The sequence below is a fragment of the Anastrepha ludens genome, chromosome X (genome assembly GCF_028408465.1).
Source record: "Anastrepha ludens isolate Willacy chromosome X, idAnaLude1.1, whole genome shotgun sequence".
In the NCBI taxonomy this organism is placed as follows: domain Eukaryota; kingdom Metazoa; phylum Arthropoda; class Insecta; order Diptera; family Tephritidae; genus Anastrepha; species Anastrepha ludens.
The window spans coordinates 11,571,073-11,586,655 of NC_071503.1; the positions used below are offsets into that span (position 1 = coordinate 11,571,073).

Here is a 15,583-nt window from a genome sequence, read left to right on the forward strand (position 1 = left end):
AATATTTATCAGCCAAGCTCGAGAGCTCCGGGTATAGAATTGCCCGTGCTTGCCACCATTTCAAAGGACACTCATTTCGAGATATAATTCTTTCCTCTAAATATTGCCTCATAGTAATAATACTGCTGCTAACTACAGAGTTTGAAGCTGACACTGACGTCGTCACAGCGTCAAAATCTTTCCAAATTGAATCGTTATCAGCGTCAGTGTTGCTAGTTTTTCAGCTCAGTTTTCAATGCATCTTTCGCAGACTCATAACTTGATAAATCAAACCTAAATGCCAGCTTCTTAAAACGCGGGTCTAATAGTGCTGCTTTAGATAACACAGGGTGCCTGTAACAATGCTGTAACTTTTATATTTCGTTATTATTTTATTTGCCAGTTTCTTTCCTGTATCTGTTAATATATTCGTAGTTAAACTGACCAAAATTCTGGCCATACTTTTCGTCGAAGCCATGACCATTGAAACAGTCACCTTTTTTTCTGAAGACATTTCTTCAGTGAGTTCTTTGAATGGCTTCAGAATTTTTATTATTTCTGACAGTGTCTGCCATTCGCCTTCTGAAAGAAATGAACGAGCGCTATACGCGCATGCGCAAACAAACGTACATCAGCAAACGTTTTTATACACGTATAAACTTATTACCTACGTGAACTGAACTCATACTACAAAAAATGCGAGTAACGAAATATATTCGTGGGTAACGTTTCGTTACTCGGTACTAGAAAGCGCACCCGTTACTCAGTACCGAATACATACAGTTTGCTTCAGCTCTACTTTTATTTGACAATCTTGCGATTGAATTCAGTGTAATTATTATGAGAGATAATTTTTTAAATTTTAACGTAGCAATTGGTGTCGGAAGTGGGATTGTTGAATAAGGTCCCAAGAACAAGCTCGTGAAAATAGCAAAGCTAAGCGAAGTCAAGATTCAGCATCTTAAGAAAGAGTTGGAACAGCGTGGCTTGTTAACTACGGATAACAAGGCAATGCTACAAGAACGTCTACTTAAAGCTATGGAGGGACAAGGCGTCGATATAGATGAATATATGCTCCAGGTGGAAGCTGAGGGGTCATCGACCAAAATGGAAAATAGGGCAGAACCTACAGGACCTTCACCAGGTATAGACGTGGGAGTGATTATGACTGCAATGTCGCGAATGGCATCAGAATTTTCGTCGCAAATATCGTCACACATTTTCTTAATCTATGCGAAAATATTACCTCGAGGATTTGGATGAGTGCCAAGGCGATTGCTGTACCTCTGACTGTTATTACCGATATCTTTATATATTGTTGAGACTTTCAGGTCACGGTTTAAAACCTCGTTTGCTTACAAACGAAGTCGCATTGGCACACATGCCCAGCACCTTAGACTCAAATCTCTGCAGGATTTCCAAGTTCGATTTTAAAGCTGATCCCCATATTTAGACTCCGGAGGCCCATATTGGTTTGAGTAGTGCTTGGTCTATAAGCTCTTTATTGTCTATTGAAAACACCGATTTTTGCCCAAGTAACCGATACAATGAGCGTAGTTTGAGTCCGAGCGGCTTCCGCTTTAAAAATATGTTAGATCGCCATGTAAGACGCCAGTCTAGCAGAATACCTAAGTATTTAGCATTATCTGTTTGGGGAATTTGCGTGTTGTGTGAACTTATAGGAGGGCAAGCTCCGGTGCGAAGGGTGAAAGTTATTCCCATGAATTTGCATTCGTTTGCTTTTATAAGCAATTTCTTTAACCAGGCGCAGACATGAGGCATGATTATTCTTAGCCATTACAACAGTTTCATCTGCAGAGCCTATGTCAGAATTTGTTTTTAGTGAGTCTTCAACTAACTTTTTGAATTGTGCCCAGTTTGTATGCTGGTAGTTTAATCTAAGCGGAGTTTGCTTTTTATAAAATTGAGCGAGTAAAGATAAAAGCAATGGCAGTGGACTGAACAGGAATCCAGGCATGTATTTATGGTAACCTGACTTTTGGAAACACCCTTGCTTATGCAGAAGTCGATAACATCTGGTGTTTTATTTGGATTACTAGGCCTGTAAGCGGGGTATCCCGTATGCTTTCGCCACACGCTCATGCATTTGCTGTCTAGCAGCTTATATGTGTGCGTGTCGGGTGCATGACGCTAATATCTAAAATTTATGATTTTTATCATGCAAAAGCCGACAAGAAGTACAGTTAGTAACAGAAGTAAGTATACACCGGGCACGTTTTCAATTTTCCCCGATCGATTCCTTCAAACAACCCAAGTTATAACAAAATTGTGTTTTATTTACATGAATGAAATACAAAAATTATATTTAATCCAACTAATGACAAAATTTTAAAAAGGAACAAAATTATAGCTTTTTATATTAAACTTTATAAAAATTCATGTCTCAAAAGTCATATTATTAATTTGTGAAATCAAAAACATAATTAAAATCAAATCCTGGTATTTGGTAGGATAACCATTAGACTTTACAATCGCTTTAAGTCGTGATGGCATTGATTTCACCAAGTTTTCAGTTACAGCTGGTGGTATTTTATTCCATTCCTCTTGAAGGACGTTTTTCAGTTGTTCCTTATTACTATTCGGATGTTTACGATTGGGTTGGCATTCGGGGACTGTGGCGGTGTTATCCTATGTTTTCGCACATTGTGTAACAGCCACTCTCGTACAATGTTAGATGTGTGCTTGGGGTCATTCTCTTGCTGGATGATAAACGTTCCTCCAAGGCCCAATTTCGTAGCGCTTTCTTTTAAATTATTTTTCAAAATATTTAAATAACCATGTCGGTCCATAATATTTTCGATAAATACCAAGTTTCCAACCCCGTTCACAGTCATACATCCCCAAACCATCGGAGAGCCCCCTCCATGCTTCACAGTGCCAGTCATATTGTTTGGATTTAATTCCGCGATAATTTTTCTCCAAACTTTTTCACGGCCATCAGATCCACAGGTACAAATATGACTTGGTTCCAAAACGTTTGGTCATATTTTTCATGATCTTTTGCGAACGAAACCCGTTAACACCGATTGACACTACTCATGAAGGGCTTTTTCCTAACATTGCGCCCATGATAACCAGCACTATGCAAAACCCGGCGAATAGTTTGAGTGCTAAATTGTTTTTCAGTCTCATTTTCAACTTCAGATTTCAATTTGGGGGCACTTATTTTGGGGTTTGTCCTGATTTTCCGTACGACTAAGCTTTTTTCTCCTGGGACGACCGATTTCTCGCAATAATTTATGTTCCTTGTGATATTTTATAATCAGTTTTTTTAAATCATCAGAAAGCTCTTTTCCTCTTTGTGCTATTACTAAAAATGTCGCAAAAATTAATACAAAACGTACTTCCCTAAATTTTTATACTCACTTTAATTATTTCCTTTTAATAGTTTTAACTTTTTTAATCAATGCGTAAAAATAAATGTTATGCTAACTGAACAATCGTTTGCTGTATACTAACTTTTGTGACATAAATTTGGCTGGCATCAAAGACAAAGCAAAGCGTGGATAACGATACCTAAAATTGACAGCTAAATTAAGGTGCATATGAAAGCATATCCCAGTACTCAATTACCATGTGTAAAATATTTTGATTACATATTAAGGAAAGCGTTAGCGTCAAACAATTCCATAAATCAGGCTCCTGTATATTTATTTATGTTACTAACTGTATGTGTTACACGAAGCAAGTACGTGCGTCACCCGACACGCACACATATAAGCTGGGGGACAGCAAATGCATGAGCGTGTTGCGGAAGCAGTAGAAACATGATATGAAATATGAAGATTTCACGCCCTCTAGGTGTTATAATACGTGAGTCCCATTGAGTATGCAGCGCGTTTTTAGGCTTCATATGCATCACGTTTAATGGAATGGTTTAGTGGACAATAGGCAGATGCGGTTAGTAACAAGCTCTTGCCATCTGTGACTGTTATAGCGGTTGATTGCAAATTGCTTTTTTTGGCGTATCAATGAATTGCATGTGCAATATGATTTTTGATTATGATAGCAGTGCCATTTCTGGGAGTTCCAGCTGGGTGATTTGTATTGAAAATATCATATTTAGGAACTTTTAGATAGCATTTATGAGTAAAATGTGTTTCCGATTAACATTATATCAATATTTTTATATTGAGAAAATACTTCACCTTCATGCATATGTTGGATAAGCCCGTTGGCGCTCTAAATTGTTATTTGTAGTGGTTTATTAATTTTGGTGGAGTTTTTAGCATAGTTGTTAGTAAATTAAGCACAGTGCGCATCTGTCCTACCAAAGTTTTAACCATTGCTTTTAGTTCAGAAACCTCATTGCTATGTTTTTTATAATACGTTCACATATGCATTAATCACCTAGGTAGGTAGGTAGGTAGGTAGAGGTAGGTTTGGCAGCCGCATCGCACATAGAGACAACGATGCCACTTAGACCACGGAATGGGCCCGTTGTGAGCCGCGGGGGCTGGGCTACATTTCCCTTTCCATATTGAACCATCCTGAGCTTTTGACAAAGCGTAAAAGGTTGTTGATACCTAAAGTGTATAGATTATCTATATTCGTTAAGAAGTAGGATTTTAAAAATCGGTTTCTGCTTCTGGCTAGAGCCGGGCATGTGCAAAAAAGGTGTTGAATTGTTTCCAATTCCTCCTCATTTCTGCAGCTACGACAGAAGTCATGCGTGTATACGCCTAATTTCCTTGCATGATTTCCTATGAGACAATGTCCTGTGAGGGCCCCTACTAAAGTCCTGATTTGAAGTCTACTTAGTTTTATAATACTCTTGGACAGACGTAAATTTAGCCTTGACCATGTTTGCCTAGCAATTTCGCAGGTGTTAGCGCTAATCCATCTCTGACTTGCAGAATTGATTAGTGCGTCCTTAATGAGAAGCTTACAAGTTGCGAGAGGTATCTCCATAAAATTACTTATGTCTGACATACAGGTACCTTCTCTTGCAAGTTGGTCTGCCCTACAGTTCCCTGGTATATCTCTGTGGCCTGGGACCCAGCATAATATTATACGATATTGTTTGGCCATCTCATTTAGAGATTGGCGACAACGTAAGACACTCGTTGATGTTGTTTGGAATGCATCCAGGGCTCGTAGGGCAGCTTGGCTGTCTGATAGAATACAGATATCCGTTGATGATATTTTGTTTATCTTTAACCATTTTAAGGCTTCATGAATAGCGTTTATTTCCGCTTGAAAAACGCTACAGTGATCCGGTAATTTAAAGGATTCACTAATAGAAAGCTCTTCGCAAAATAACCCTGATCCTACACCGGTGTCCATTTTAGATCCGTCCGTGTAGATCTTAACGGGTGTGTTGGGTGTTGGATCTTCTTCCAGCCATTCCAGTCTAGAAGGGATTTTCATTAGGAAATTCCTTTCGAAGCAAAGAATGGGAGGGTGATAATTACAGTCACTGGGTATATCCGTGTAGGAGTCTAAAATGGTTGAGTGTCCATGTGTGACAGTTCTCCATTGTGAGCTCGCTTTGAGCCTTAAAGCGGCGCAGGACGCTGAGTATTTGCAGAAGAGATCTAGGGGTGGCAGATGTAGCATGATGTCCAAAGCCATGGATGACGTGGCTTTCATGGCGCCACATATTGCTAGTTCCGCTGATCTCTGCACCTTATTCAATAAATTAGAATAGGTTTTTTTCTGCATAGCACACCACCAGACAACATTTCCATATAGAAGAATGGGTCTGACGACAGCAGTGTAGAGCCAATGAGCAACCTTAGGTTTAATTCCCCGGGTCTTACCTAAAGCTCTCTTACAGGCGTTAAAAGCTAGGTTCGCTTTCCTGACTCTTTCTAAGGTGTTTGACTTCCAAGTCAGTTTCCTATCTATGTTTAGTCCCAAGTACTTGGTTTCTTCCGAAATCACAAGAGCTTCCCCTTTGAGCACAATTGGACTTAGCTGAGGGATTCTGTGTTTCCTAGTGAACAATATGAGTTGTGTTTTGTCTGGGTTAACTCCTAGACCACACTTTCCTGCCCACCTAGAAAGTATATCTAGAGCATTTTGTATTAGGTCTCTTAATGTAGATACAAATTTACCAGAGACAGCAATAACAACATCATCGGCGTAAGCTATCACATTACAGCCCACCGATTCCAGTATTAACAGAAGTTTATTTACAACTGCGTTCCATAAAAACGGTGAGAGGACTCCACCTTGCGGTGTACCTCTACTTACCAGTCTCCTGAGCACCGATTCTCCAAGTTCCGCTTCAATGATTCTGCTATTTAGCATTTTGCCAATGAAGCCTACCAAGCCCGGTTCTACCCTAAGATCAGTGAGTGCTGCAGTAATTGCCCCCCCTTCAACATTGTTAAAGGCCCCTTCAATATCAAGGAAAGCGGCTAAAGTAAACTCCTGTTTGTGCAGTGAACTCTCTGCCGTGTAAATAAGGTTATGTAGAGCTTTCTCTACCGATTTCCCTTTCGTGTAGGCATGTTGTGACGTAGAGATAAGATTTCTATCTATAGTTAGGCTTAAGTGAAATTCTATCAACCTCTCCAAGGTTTTCAATAGGAAGGAGGAGAGAGATATCGGTCTTAAGTCTTTTGGATGGGTATATGAGTTTCTACCAGCTTTTGGAATGAAAACAATTTTGACTTGTCTCCACTTAAGAGGTATATGACCGTAGAGAAAGCAACCTTTGAAGTTTGCTAGTAGCCCGTGTGCTAGATATCCGGCGGTCTTTTGCAGTTCCACCGGGTAAATACCATCTGGGCCAGGTGATTTAAAAGGTTTGAAATTTTCAATCGCCCACAAGAGCCGATCCTCAGATATAGCATCTATTCTGACTTCACGACAGTGTACTGTATCTTCCATGTGGTGTCCAGTAATGTCTGAGCAGCCTGGAAAATGAGTGTCGAGTAAAAGTTCTAGAGACTCTTCACTTTTCTGTAGCAGTTCCCCATTTTGAGAGCTTCCCGCTAAAATCTTACGAAGTCTGGAGGCCTCAGTTGCCCCCTCAACCTCTTCACAAAAGGATTTCCAAGATTGCCTTTGGGCATTTCTGATTTCCTTCTTGTAGATTCTCAGAGCATCTTTATAGCCTTTCCAATCTTCATCGAGACGTGTTTTCTTTGCCTCATTAAAAGCGCTTCTACTTGTTTTTTGAAGCTTGCTTAGTTTGACCGTCCACCACTTAGGCTTGGGCTTACCCCTCTGTCTTCTTATGGGACAGGCTTCCGCCAAGGCAGCATTCATGTTGTAGGTAATCTTGTCAACCAAATTTTCTAGTCCTTCTATGCTTTGTGGTACCACAGATGGACATGTTTCTAGGGTAACCCCGATGCAATCTATATACTTTTCCCAGTCTGTTTTCCTGATATTTCTACCAGGCTTAGGTTTCGGTAGATTTTTACTAACCTCAAACGAGATATATCTATGATCAGAGAAGGAATGTTCTTCCAAAACTTTCCAGTTCCTAATTCTGTTAATAACGCAGTCAAAAGCAAAAGTAGTGTCTAACACTTCCTGTCTATTATTAATGACAAAAGTAGGTTTATTACCTTTATTGCAAATCTGTAGTTTAGTTCCTATCAGATAATCAAAGAGACACTCACCTCTAGCGTTAGTATCAGTACTGCCCCATATCTCGTGATGCGCATTTACATCCGCACCAATAATTAGCTTTGCGCCAAGCTTCTGCGCCTGCGCTACCAGATCTTTGAATATTAATCTCGGTAGCTCCTCATGATCATGTGCGAGGTAACAGGAAGATAGCCACATCCGTTCATTTCCCGACTCCAGGCTAATGGTCCATTGATCGGTGTCGCTGTAATTAGAGAGCATGAAAGCATTTATCCCTTTTCTTATTAGTACGCACGCTCTAGGATTACCTTTGTTGCGAGCATACATCAGTTTATATTTTTGAGTCCTTAGTCCGCACACAAGTCCATGTGATACCCATGGTTCTTGAATCAGGACAATATGATGCCCACCTTTGGCCAGGTGGATTATGAGGTTGGCGGACGCAACCTTTGAGTGGTGAAGGTTAATTTGAAGAACCCGTAACATCATGGTTACTGGGCTTCCTCTCCACCACCGTTTTCTTGGGCTCATCAGTGAGAGTAGTATCAAGTACTCTATCTAACAAGGAAGAGATACTGCCGTCAGCAGAGGAGAGGAGATGATGGGATGATGAGGGTTAAGGATTAACAAGTACGTCGGTGCGGTGATCTTCATATGGTGATTGGATGGCCACCAATTTTGCCATGAAGCGGGTGGATGGCTAGCCAATCCTCATATGGAGCTTCCCTCTTATTTCGTGTTGGGTTGGTCCTCATGATATGGAGGTCAAACCACCACTTAAGCCTCATCCCCGCGACAAGGAGACCAACATGATGAGGATTAATCACCTATAAATCCACCAAATTAATCTACCCATTCACATATGGCAGATTACCTGCAAAATTGTCAATCAGCTGTCAATACTGCTTTAAGAGGTTTTTCTTCATAGAAATTATTTTGGTGGAATTTTTCGATGTTTTTGGTTTCTTTAATTATTATTAACGATATGAAGAAAATGCAAGCAATTGGCTGCTAATAATAAACGATTGGAGGAAATCCCTTGACGACATTTACTGAGGTTGCAAAAAATCATGGCCACAATGCGCATGGTATATTCCATATTACATTTTATAATAATTAATAAGAGGACAAAACGTTTATGGACACAGGTTTTTTTCTGTAAAATGTATTAAAAATATTTGAGAAAAATTTTATTAGAATTATGTTTTCCATTTCATTTAGTTTTTATTTGGATGTTTCTCTTACATTCGTAATAATAATTATCGATAACACAGAAAATACAGGGTTGCATGTCAAAAAGTATCGTTTGGGAGAGAAATTTTGTATGGAAAATCGCGCTTTTTAATTACGGATATTGAGTTAAGCCCGAAAAAGTAGATCATGTGCTTATATGTGAACGTATTATTAGAGGGGTTATGATAGTCAATGGGCGATTCTGCACATGGTGCAGAAGCGCTCTTTTTTAGAACACATGCATAAGTCATTGCTTTCTGTTCTTTGTAATCAAAATCGAGTCCTTAATAATTGGCAGGAAGATTGCCTTCACATAACATGAAGAAGTCAGATTCTTTTGATGCTCTTTACGTGGGCAAGAGCTGGTTAAGTGGCTACCAATGCATTTAACACATCTCAGAGTACGATTACAACAGTGCTTGGTGTTAGGGATGCTTGATGAACATCGATGTTCGATGATCATCGATGTTGAAAGCAAAAACATCGATGTTTTAACATCGATGTTGCTATACGAAAAATATCCTAACATCGATGTTAACGGCGAGTAGAGCGAGTGGAGCGAGTGCTCACTGCACACGGGTTGTTCCCCTCCTTCGTTGACGTTCTTCGTCGTCTCGCTCGCGCTCACGCTCTCTGAAAGAGAACAGAAAACAGGGAGAGAGCCTCTTTTTTGTTCGTTTCGTATTCGTTTGTTGTTTCATGATAAATATTTATGTTTTGCTTGCGTTGGCTGATTTAATTTACACATTTGATCTCATCCAGTGTCTGATCTCAAACAAGATCCTATCCAAGTTTGGAATAATGTCATCGGTTCCACTAATCCGAAATTAAAAAAAAATAGCAGTGAAATATTTGAGTACTATCGCTACATCAACGTCATCTGAAAGACTGTTTTCAAAATCTGGCTCTACTCTTTACCAGCAAAGAAATAGATTGAAGGGTTCTTCTCTATCAAATTACTTTTGCTTCAGCAAGTGGATAAAAAATATTGGTATTTGTAATAATTTGATCTTCTGTTTCTTAATAAATCTCGAACGATTTTACTGTATTTATGTTATTTTAAGTTATGTATCTTTTTGATCTTATTTGTTTTTTATACATACGTTTTTAGTTTGTTTAAGCTATATTTTATTTTTTTCTGTTTACTTTAAAATTAAATTTTTTTTTTTTAATTTTATTAATGTGATTATTAATGCAAAAATCATCGATGTTTAGTTTTCGATAATTATCGAACATCGATGTGGGGCTTTCGATTATGACATCGATGTCAACATCGATGCTTTTCTAACATCGATCATCTCTACTTGGTGTGGCCATAGCGCAGGCACGTAGTGCACTGCGAGATCTCACGCTTTTTGCTAGGAGCTTCAAATTTTATTTCAGTGTGCAGCAAAGTATCAGAAACATAATATCTTTGTTACCGACTTCATACTTACATATATGAAACAGTGGAAGGGGTTTTTTCGTCACCCGTTGTCTCATATTGCAGATGTTAACAACAACAACCGACATCCTTTACGGTTTCCTGGATGTCGTCTACGTATGTTAAGAACAACATTAAAACTCCGCTCTTGTTTTAATTTGTATGTATGAAATTCCCTGTTCTTTTTAGCTAGAGCTTTAGTTATTTTTGAATATTTTTCAGAAGAGGGTTGAACTTTAACTTCGTTTCAACCCATAATTTTTAATAGGAACTCCCCTTCATCTACTTTTAAGGGCAATCCTTTCAATGGTTTGATATTGCTTACTGCAGAGACGAAGATCGGTTGAGGTCTAGACTCTGCGAGTTTGTGGGAGTTCTTCATTAGAAACCTTTGTATCTTATATAGCAAATCGATTGGAATTATTTGTGGAAGGCGTTGCAAGCCAATAATTATCTAGTCGAGATTGCTAATTTTTAGAAAGTGTCTAATTACCTGGACTAGATTAAACTCTTTTTGATGATAAAGCGCGGTCGTTTGTATATTTTGCTTTTACAGCTTTATCGAGTGACGGATTTTTTGATATTGGTGTTGTGCATTGAGCGTTTCATGACTAGTCGTTGGTATTAGTTTTATTCACTGGCTGGTAATTTGTTGTCGGTATTTTTGTGTATGGTTAAGCGCAGTTTTTGTGCAAGCTAAATAAGATTTGTGCTTTGCAACACTGTTTTTAGCGGTCAGCTGCTTCTCAACAACGTGAAACAGCTGTAGTCTATTTGAAAATCTACAGATGTCACAAATATCAGCGGAGTTGTTGTCGCAGATAAATGCGCAGCTGGGAAAACAGAATACAAATATATCCAAGTTAGAAGCAGATAACTTCGCAATTGGAAAGGATTGAGGCTGAGGTAAATGCAGTGAAATAAATGTTACCCAGTGGTCCCAAGGTAAAAGCTCCATCCTTACACCATATCCAATCTATAATGTCAAGTTCAAAATAATAGCAACAACAAATCACTGGAGTACTGGAGACAATGTTGCTGTGTTGGTTGCCTTGCTTAAGGGTTCGGACGCCGAAGTACAGAAGGCAGTTCCAGAAGTCGATAGGGGTAACTATGAAAGTCTGATGGTAGCAATAGGGAGTCGTTACTGGAGTGACCACAGGCAGCAAAAGTTCCAGATGGAATTGACCAATCGCTGCCAGAGGATAAACGAGAGCTTGCAGGAATACGCGACAGAGATTGTGCGGTTGCCACATTGGGTGTATGAGAAATAAACAGCAGACTTCGTTGTGAAGATGAAGGGCTAGGTATTCATAAGTGGTATACGAGACTCGAACACAAAACCCAAGGGGCGTTTGCTGAAACATAGTCTTTTGGACCGATACAGGAAACAGCAGCTCTCTTGAGCAAGCCAATGCTCATTAGGTAAAATGTCCGTTTTCGCTGTGCAAAAGTGATATGAATGAAAGTGGCATTTTAGTTTTGTTGTTGTTGTTTTGTAATTAGAAATACTTCAGAACAAAAGTGTGTAGATTTTATTTTCACTTATTAAAAAAACACCGTTACAAAGGCAGGCGTCAAAGCCAATCGACGTTATTTTTCGTATAAATTTGCTTGCGAGTTCAGCAGTGCTTGGTGACATGTAAGTATATATGTATTTAATTCTTCTTCTTAATTGGCGCGATAACCGCTTACGCGATTTTGGCCGAGTTTAACAAAGCGCGCCAGTCGTTTCTTTCTCCTGCTAACCGGCGCCAATTGGACACACCAAGTGAAGCCAAGTCCTTCTCCACCTGATCTTTCCAACGCAGAGGAGGCCTTCCTCTTCCTCTGCTACCACCAGCTGGTACCGTATCGAATACTTTCAAAGCCGGAGCGTTTGTATCCATTCGGACGACATGACCCAGCTACCGTAGCCGCTGGATCTTTATTCGCTACGCTATGTCTATGGCGTCGTAAAGCTCATCGTTCCATCGTTTGCGATATTCGCCGTTGCCAACCTGCAAAGGTCCAAAAATCTTACCCAGAATCTTTCTTTCAAACATTCCAAGCGTCGCTTCTTCGGATGTGGACATCGTCCAAGCTTCTGCGCCATTCGTTAGGACGGGCATGATGAGAGTCTTGTAGAGTGTTAGTTTTGTTCGTCGAGAGAGGACTTTACTGCTCAGTTGCCTACTTAGTCCAAAATAGCACTTGTTGGCAAGAGAGATTCTACGTTGGATTTCCTTTGTGTATTTAATTAAAACGCTTTATATTTATGTTACTATATTTGTAAATAACTTATTAGCCTACATAACCTTGAAGTGATACAAGTTATCTTCCACATTGACTTTCTGGAAGCCCTACACAATTTTAACCCCATTTGACCTCTTTCAAATTAGAAAAAATAGATGGAATGTTATTTAATGAGTTATTGACAATTTATTTCAATTACGAATTTTTGCCTTTTAAGAGTAATTCCATTTTTTTAGGCATCCTCGGTATAAAAAAACGCTATGTTTTATATATGTATGGCGAAAAGAACGTTCCCAAAAAAAAAAAAATTTGATGCCGTTTTCAATCATGTATATTACTTGGAAAAATTAAGGACATTAATATTTCTGATGAAATGAAGAAGGATTTAATGCAAAAAGTACAATACATCATGTGTGGCTAAATTCGGAGCTGAAGTTGGTGTTAAATAGCATTCTCAAAAAAGCAACTATATACAAGCATCGATAATATCACATATTACAACCATGAACGGCAACTCAGAGAAATCATACACAATCAACACAGCGAACAACTTAAAGTACTCCACATATTTTCCTCAAACTCAATCTACAAATTCAGCAATATCCAAAAACTCTCAACATTTTTGATACCTATTGAAGAAAACCCAGTACATTTTACGTTCTTTATCATAATGGGTTTCCTTACTTTAGTAGTCATCACTTATGGTATGGTACATCTCTGCCGATACTATGAAAATAGGAGAATGCTTCGCAGACAAAGCTAAATTGACAAATTATACGAAATCGAACCGTCTTCAACAGCAACTCGGAGCAGCACCATAGCGGGGACGCTCCGTTATAAGAGGGAGGAGAGTTAACGACGTAAGTACAAAGATACATATGTATGTATATAGATTTATATATCACATATGGTACATATATACATGATTATTGTTTACCAATAAAATGCCGATAAACAACAATATGCCCTTTAACCTTGTATGATAACAATATACACAACACCAAAACAACAGAACTTGTCACGACGACAAACAATAGCTATCTACTAGTAAAGAGATAACGACCGACGCATCTCAACAGTATAAGTACCACTAAGATTTATGTAAACTAGTCAGTCTAAAGATTATGAATCATAGATGACTTATGAATAAAGAGTGCACATTTCGGTGTAACCAAAAAAAATTTGTTTTTTCAAATATCGCCAAAGAGGACGATTGGATAACAGGAACAGTAGAGAAACTTAACGACGCCCCGCGTTCACGGAAAGCTACTGAGACGCTAAACAATACACATCGCACCAACATAATTATATGTCAAAGTACATACACTTTACTCAATAAAGTCAGTCGTAAATCAATTTTCTTCTCATCTAGATCATGACGTCGATCGCTCCTTCCGAGAGATCTACATTTTCTTCAGGTGCTTCGGGGTGTAGGTTTAGCAGATTTCTGCAATATATATCCTAGTCCGTTCTCCTCAGGTTCCTGGAAGAGGATCTTCTTGGACGAGTTTCAGTGAGAGAGAACTGAATATAACTATGATCCGAGAAGGGGTGAGCATTAAGCACCCTCCTGTGTGGAAGAAGCATGAGTAAAGTCGAGCCCCACTTATCTGGCTGCAAGAAGAAAATGCTTGAGTGTTGCATTCGGTAACCTAATTGCTTGATTTCATTTATTATCTGTTCAATCATAACATTGAAAAGGACGTGGCTAAGTGAAACGCCCTGGCGAGTTCCAGAAATTCATGGTATTTCATCAATATATTCTCCATCTGCTCTAATTTTTCTATTACATCCACTGTTTAGGTTTTTGATTGCATGCAAAATATGCATGGGTACAGTGTTTCCAAAACATTTTGAAGCTCAACTTTATCAAATGCTTTCTTTAAATCGACGAAACACATAGCAATGATGAATTCTATTGCTTTTTCAACAATTTGTTGATCTATATATATAGCATCTACTGTCGATCTGCTCTTTTTGAAACCTTGCTGTTCCTCTTGCATGCTCAGATATGGTGTAAGTTTGTGCAGCAATATTTTAAAGAACAGTTTTCGAGCGGATTGAAGCAACGTTATTCTTCTATAATTTTGTTGATCACACCTGTTACCTTTTTTGAAAATTGGGATAGTAATGCTTATTTTCCATTTGTGAGATATTGCGGATGACTGAATGATAACATAGACCAATGATGTTAGTTGTTCACATAATTCCTCCCCTCCATATTTCTGCATTTCATTTGTTACTGCGTCTTTACCAGGAGATTTCCTATTATTTATTTGAAGAGCCGAATCTTCAACGAGGTGCTTTTCAATTTGAACATCTTCCATGTTTGCAGTGTTTGGAATAGTTAGTGTCTGATTCGGTAGAATATAAGTTTGTAAAATATTCCTACAACCTGTGATTTGTTATGGGGTGATTATTTTTAAAATTTCATTCACTTGAAGTCTGCGGTTACGTAGCATTTTCCATATCCTACTTTGAGATCCGTATATGTTAAGTCGTTTTCCATATTTTTATTGAATCTTTCCCTGTAGGATTCTGTTAACTGTCGTATTTGTCTATTAGCTGAGTTCTTCTCTTGTATATATTTTGCTTTGTATTCCGGGGTTTCAAAATAAGGCATATTGTAAATAAGAAGTTTCCTTTGTTAATCTAAAGTTGTGCATTTATTTGTAAACATTGTTGTGCTCTTTCTACGGTTTTCTGACGACCGTCTGGTGCGTTTTCCCAATGATTCCTCTGCTGCTGACAGTATGTTCGCTTTCAATTTTGCCCAGGCAGTGTTGGAATCCCTACATATCGGTTTTTTATTATACATATTTATAAAGGGCTTTCCAATAACATGTGATATTTAAATATATAAAAGGCTATCGAGAGATGATTAACGATTTTTTATAGCCGGAATTGGATGGTATTGATCTGGACAACGTTTATTTTCAACAAGACGGCACTACGTGCCACACAAGCAACGAAACCATTGATCTTTTACGGATAAAGTTTCCGGACCGTGGTATCTCTCGAAGAGGTGATCACTATTGGCCACCGAGATCTTGTGATTTAACACCCTGTAACTTGTTTCTTTGAGGTCACGTGAAAGAGAAGGTCTACGCCAACAGCCCAGGGTCGATTCAAGACCTCAAATAT

The 15,583-nt window shown here is 38.7% G+C and overlaps 1 long non-coding RNA gene across 2 annotated transcripts in view; it reads left to right on the forward strand.

Annotated features, from left to right (window-relative positions):
• The first annotated feature begins 768 nt into the window (after nucleotides 1-768).
• Nucleotides 769-15,583, forward strand: part of LOC128869174 (uncharacterized) — a 107,356-nt gene continuing 92,541 nt past the window's right edge. For both annotated transcript variants that reach the window (XR_008455215.1, XR_008455216.1), the window contains exons 1-2: nucleotides 769-1,123; nucleotides 12,676-13,299. This is a non-coding gene — a long non-coding RNA (uncharacterized LOC128869174). The remainder of the gene's footprint in view (nucleotides 1,124-12,675; nucleotides 13,300-15,583) is intronic.